Below are 7,041 nucleotides of genomic sequence, written 5' to 3'. Positions count from 1 at the left end.
AGAAAGTCAACAGTCAGTGCTTAAAGGACAAAAAAGGTGATGAGGCTGCAGGTGATGGGGCTGGAGGTGATGAACATGCATGTGATTGGGCTGCAGGTGAGAGGACCCCAGCTGATAAGGCTGCAAATGATGTAGCTGGGGATGGTGGGAATGTAGATGATAGGGCTGCAGGTGATGGGGCTGCAGATGATGGGGCTGCAGGTGATGGGGCTAGAGGTTATGGCAATGTAAGTGTTTACAGTGCATGTGATCGGTCTTCAGGTGAGAGGCCTGCAGGTAAGATGGCTGCAGGTGAGAGGGCTGGAGGTAAGAGGGCTGCAGGTGAGAGGGCTGGAGGTGATGGGGCTGGAGGTAAGAGGGCTGCAGGTGAGAGGGCTGAAGGTAAAAGGGGTACAGGTGAGAGGGCTTGAGGTAAGAGGGCTACAGGTGAGAGGGCTGGAGGTGAGAGGGCTGGAGGTAAGAGGGCTACAGGTGAGAGGGCTGCAGGTGAGAGGGCTGCAGGTGAAAGGGCTGGAGGTGATGGGGCTGCAGGCGATGGGGCTGCAGGTGATGGGGTTGTAGGTGATGGGGCTAGAGGTTATGGCAATGTAGGAAATGACACTGCATGTGATGGGTCTTCAGGTGAGAGGCCTGCATGTAAGAGGGCTGCAGGTGAAAGGGGTGGATGTGGTGAAACTGCATGTGATGTGGCTTTAGATGACAGGGCTGCAGGTTATCAGCCTGCAAGTGATATAGCTGGAGTTGATGGGAATATAGGTGATGGGGCTGCAGGTAATAGGGCTGGAGGTGATGGCGCTGGAGGTGATGGGGCTGCAGGTAGAGATCTTCGGGTGATGGGGCTGCAGGTAGAGATCTTTGGGTGATGGAGCTGCAGGCAATGGGAATATAGGTGATGGCGCTGCAGGCGATGGGGCTGCAGGTGATGGGGCAGCAGGTAAGGGACTTTATGTGATGGACTCGCAGGTGATGGGGCTGCAGTTGATCGGGCTGCAGGTAAGGGACTTTGTGTAGTGGAGTTGCAGGTGATAGGGCTGAAGGCGATGGGGCTGCAGGTGATCGGGCTGCAGGTGGTCGGGCTGCTGGTAAGGGACTTTGGGTAATGGAGCTGCAGGTGATCGGGCTGCAGGTGATCGGGCTGAAGGTAAGGTAATTTGGGTAATGGAGCTGCAGGTGATGGAGCTGCAGGTAAGGGACTTTATGTGACGGAGCTGCAGGTGATTGGAATATAGGTGATGTGGCTGCAGACGATGGGGCTGCAAGTGATGAATGAAAGGTAGTCAAAAAAGGATTTGAACAGCAGTAAAACAGTAAAACTCAAACATGCAAGGTAAACTACATTTTAATGTTTGTAACAAATCAAATACAAAATATATTTCACATGTTAGCGTATGGCTAATATACTATTAAATTCTGATTTTAGCAGGAATTATCATATGGGTGGTACGGCTAGTTCACTACTAGATGTTGTGACTAAATGGATTACTGACCTGATTCTCACTGAGCACTGAAATATCAATTCACATAGAGAGCAGACTGCTGTCAGTCAAGCCATTTTCTAGGACACATGACATGCACGACCAATCAGGTGAAACTGTACCGGGTCCAGACGTCTTCACGGAACTCAAGATGGCTGGAACAGAGAAGGCTTTCCAAGTGAACCCAGTTCACCCAGTCTTTAAACGTTCTTTGATCCACCGTTCACACGTCCCAGGCTTTAATGGCCGTTTGGCCTCAGGTTTGTCATACTAACCGAATGGCCCGAGGGTCCCCTGAACATGAGATTCTGGCCAGTGTGGACCGTCGTCTACTATACCCCAGTTACATAACCGGCGTTATGCAAGACATTTGGTAAATATAAGCTTACCGCTCAGGGACAATGTCAAGAACAAGGGGGTCACCAAGTGAAAGACTGGAAAATGGATAAGCCTCGTCATCGTGCAAAGTGATCATCCGTCCTGCAGAGATTTCAGTGTGCAGTTACAATGTACCTGGCGTGGCCTTAAACGTGCAAACGTGTAAAATGATGGTAGAAAAGAGACATATCCGCTGTTCTTTTACTTTTGCTGTATTTCCACAAATTGGTAGGGAGATAACCATGATTAAAAGTCCAGCAATGATTACATTATAACCAATAAGGGTGGCAAAAAGAGTTCAGTAGGTTTTTAGCATATCCAGATTGATTTTTTGATATTCTGGAGAACCAGGGACCTAATAAAATTCCATTTTTGCAAACCAGATCTAAACCATAATTGTAGTTTTTTTTAAATGCGATTACAGATGCTCAAATCATATTTCAGTGCATCTTTTGCAACAAACAATTACTTCTTCTTGGAACCTTCTCAGTGCCAAAGGTTATTTACTGGTGCCGACATTGTCACTACACCACAATGTCCGAATATTCTGTGTCTGACATAAAAAAAACTAATCCAATATGTCTGCAATCTGAACATGGCCCAGGATCTACCCTCCTACAAAGCTCACTTGCAATCCTGTTTGAACAAACCTGATCCAGATCATTTGTACACTTTGAATTTAATCATTGTGCTGCCATGTGGTGTGTTCCTAACTTGCAAAAGATGGATTATTGGAGGAACATCAGGCACTATATATATACACTCATAAGGATTTAATGTGTACAAAGTGAAATTACAAAGGCATGCAAAAGGTGAGTTTTGCATAATATGTTTCAAATGGCTCCAATGATTCTGGGCCTTATAAATATCAGTGATGTACAGTTCTGAAAATGAGAGAATCATTTTTCAAATTTTGTGAATCAAATGCATTTTAAGTAGTGCTGTCAACATTAATGTATTTAATGGATCAATGCATTTCAAATTAAATCTAAAAACTTGAATGCCTGGTGACATATTCATGGTTTTATTTAGCACCGAAAACACTGAATCCCTACAGTCAAATACATTGCATTGTATTTTCTGCTGAAATTAAACATGAAATTTGATTAAATTAAAAGTACTGTAATTAAAACAGCCTAGGAACAGACTGAATGCTTATAAGCCTGAAAACCTAAATACTTCATCCCTTTATCTTTGCATTTGTTGATTTGCACTTTAGAGGCAGCAGAATAGATTTGGGAGCATCACTGTGTTTACTGGTGTCCTGCCACAATGTTTTCCAGCAGCTGCAGGAGGCATGTGAACAGCCTGTTCTAAATAAAGAACATTATCAGTGTCTTTAAAAGGAGTATCAGGTTCCTCCAAGTGTAGCATAGCCCTGTGGTTCCACACAAACCAACCACTAAAGGTGTTTGACTATTTAAGAGTGTGAAGCAGATGCAGGCTGCTGAGTCATGGGCCTCTGTCTCACTGCAGAGCTGAATGGTTCTGGGGATGGAGGATAACCAGTCTGCTTTTCTCAGCATTATCAGTTGGTGGAAGGGCTTAATGACATGGGCATCTGCTGATTGGCTGAATAACAGATTGTATCTTGGTCTGTCGAGCTCATTTTGCTGCCTTTGTTTGGCAATTACAAATTAGCAAAAATATTTAAGGAGACATATTATGAAAAACTCCTCTAGTGAAAAAAAGTAGATTAAAGTATACAGTATTAAGCATTATTATGCTATAGTGCCCTAAAGTGTACTTACAGCCACAATATTAATCAGTATATTTAAAGAGTGCTGAAATGGAACACCTTTTTTTACTTATAATTTAATTGTATAAAAATAGTACAAAAGTCTTACTTAAATTGTGCTAAGTGTACTTAACTGTACTAAAATAGAACTATTTTAAATATACTTAAGTAAAATTTAAACATACTACTTTATGTATGTAACCCCATATTTTAAATATGCTTACAGTAAAAGTATAATACATTTAATGAGTATTACAACTGTATCACTATTATACACCGAGTATGTTAGAAATGTACTAAGAATTAATGTTAAATATATTTACAGTATAGAGTACAAATAGGCTTATGCTCCTCTTTTGTAAGTAGCACACTTTTAGTATACTTTGTTGGGTTTAAAAATATATTTTAATATACTGTACTGCAATTTTTAACGTATTACAAATGTACTTATTTTTATTTGACATTTAAATGTGTTATTTAACACTGTATCCTGTAATTTACTTATATTTATATTTTCCTTACTATAATTACAAAGCATTGAAATACAGAATAATAATGTAATAGCTAAATATATTTTTAAAATATTTTACCAATGTAGTAATGTGGTACTTTCTAAAAAGAACCACATAACCACCTCAGCAGTAAACAGCAGGATTATCCAGCAGACTTTGTCTGATGGAAGAATCTGTACTTACTGTCCGTAGCAAGTCAGCAAATGAGGGAGATGTAAGTACCTTCAAACAATGAGTTTTGTGCTTCTGTCACAGTTAAGCATGATTTGTGTTTTGTCGTTTAGTACAAGCTAACAGTAATGTGTCAAGCTTCATTAAACTGGTGCAAATATGTGACCAACAGGAGAACAAGGCCCAACAAGGACCCAGCCCTCTTTGACTGCAGCCTACCTTTTGGAGCAACAGCTTGTAACTGGTCAAACAGGTCCATATTGGTGTGGAAGGTACAATGCAGCCATAGAAACTAAAGCTATGTCCACACATATTTTTAATCATCTGTCTAAATGGTTTGCGCTTTGTAATTGGCATGCATGTGCAACAGAGCAATGCTTCACGTTAAGTTTCGCTTTAAATCCAGCCAAAATCTCAAGAGCTATGACTGAGTTCAGAGTGCAGCTGATCTCATCATCGAGAATTCACTCCAGCTCGCTAAAAAAGGACAAGTTATACGGTCAGGTTTAAATGTTTTACTTTCTTTTGATGCTGCAGCCGTAATCTGTAGCCACGTTTGGCCAGTTCATTAGGAACACCACATGTCTGTGACACAAGCCTTTTAATATTATTGGAAGAAAATATTTTTGAGGTCTGTTTTCTTGTTTTTCTGACATTTACAGTCATATGAAAATGTTTGTACACCTCTATTAATCTTAATCATTTTTAATTCTAAATATAAATGGCAACAGCCATTTCAGTTTGATATATCTAATAACTGATGGACACTCATAACTTATTGTACTAACAGAAAATGTGCAATATGCATTAAACCAAAATTTGACCGGTGCAAAATTGCTTGCAGAAATGGACTCTTTAGCATCACTCTTTCTGCAAGCATCTAAACACACCCAAAAAAAACGGAACAGCTTGCCTAAGTTTGTCTAAGCCTAAGAACTCTTGGCATGGGGCTGCACAAGATACAGCAGGTGTTATAAATAAAGTGGCCAGTGAGTGGAAGCACAAAGCACAGTAGGTGTTTCTAATAAAGTGGCCAATGTAACAGCAGCTTGCTAGGCCTGATCTTTCCGGATGTCACAGCTAATTCCAGAGTCAGTATGTTAAAGAAACATGTTCACGTGAGAGGTCTGCAGGGGCTGCTGTTGATCACAGTTAGGTACACAGAGGGCAAAGTTAAGCATACATTTCCTGCACATTAATACTGATGAGATGCCCCATGTAACTCTGAAACTGAGAAAGGAGTAAAAAATAACATCAGCAACAGCAACAACACTCACTGACCCCTCACAGGTGAGCCGGACAGAGCCCAAAGCAGTGGAGAAATCGCGTCAGACATCTGAGCTGAGCTCCAAATGAGCTTCCTTCAGTAACACTACTCTGCTCTGCAGGGCAGACGGCCAGTCTCACGTGACATGTGAGACCGAAGGATTAGCCCCAAGATCTGCACTGATCTCATCTTTAGCTACATCAGGCCTTCTCAATCTCAGGCCTGCAGTAAACCTGCACTGCAGCACTGCTAACATTTCAGCCCAAGAAACAGGCTTAATTAAACTAAAAACGGTTTAAGGCAATTAATAAATTAATGATTTTGTGAAAAATGTACATTATATAGCTAATACCAGTGCACAATGTGAGCTAGTGAGTCTACACCAGTATGCAGTACCAAACCTTTTAAAAAAAAAAGGGTTTTTTTCCTGCGTACCAAGACTTCTTGGTTCAAGTTGCCAACTACAACAAATTTCAACACATCAGCTGTCTAAACATTATGCTAATTTGTCAGTGTGCTTCTATATTTCCAAGTGCTGATATGTGCAGGTGACCCATATGTAGCAAAACCTCATTTGGTAGACACACTACCTTCCCTTCACAGGCTGCCTGCAATGAGTTTACAACAAAGCCTAAAGGACCAAAACCCAGTCACATTTTGTTAAGATGGGATGGAAACACTATGTACAGAAAGTGTATTGTTCAACAGTAAAATTGCAACTCATTCATATTTTACTACCAAATGACTTAAAGAAGAGCCCTGACATTAAAAAGTAACAGGAATGAAAGTAACAGGACTAAGTTTTTATCATAGAATTAGCAAAAACATGAAAAATAGCTAAAAGGCTGCTATGGTAATAGCATGAGGACACTGAGCACATTCTAGTGATTTTCCCAAAAATTGGTAATTTAAAAATAATCAAATAACATCTAAGAATTAATTTAAGAAACAGGAATGAGTGTTGAGATTGAGCTCCTCAGTCATAGTTACAATAAGGTCAAATATACAAAAAACAAAACAAAAACAAATGAGGGAACTTAATTTTGGTCTTCCCTTATCTTCAGAAGAACCAGCTGATAACATTCTGTTGTAGATGTGATGTAGATGTAGATTCAGATGTTTCAGATGGTGTAATGTGATATGGTAACAGGACTGAGTGAAACCCAGGCACACAACTAAAATGTGTATTTTAACTTAAATATTACGGATTTTTTATGAAACAAAATACTTTTAAAGCATAGATGGGATTTGAATTCACACAACAATGCAAAATATTACATCTCTAAAGGATTTTAATAATTATATTTTATGCTAAAGTTTATAGTTAGAGACTGGGGACAGGTGACAAAGGCTTTTTTTAGTGTTTAAAGTAGTTTTTATTAATGTTTTTAATTACATATCTTACTATTGCAATTAGGTCAATTTACAATATACTATACTTGATAATAAACCATATTTAAAAGTTATTTTGTGTGTACATTTATACATGTGATTTCCTGG

This window comes from Astyanax mexicanus, chromosome 10, assembly GCF_023375975.1.
Source record: "Astyanax mexicanus isolate ESR-SI-001 chromosome 10, AstMex3_surface, whole genome shotgun sequence".
NCBI lineage: Eukaryota > Metazoa > Chordata > Actinopteri > Characiformes > Acestrorhamphidae > Astyanax > Astyanax mexicanus.
Note: the sequence above shows the minus strand (reverse complement) of the source record.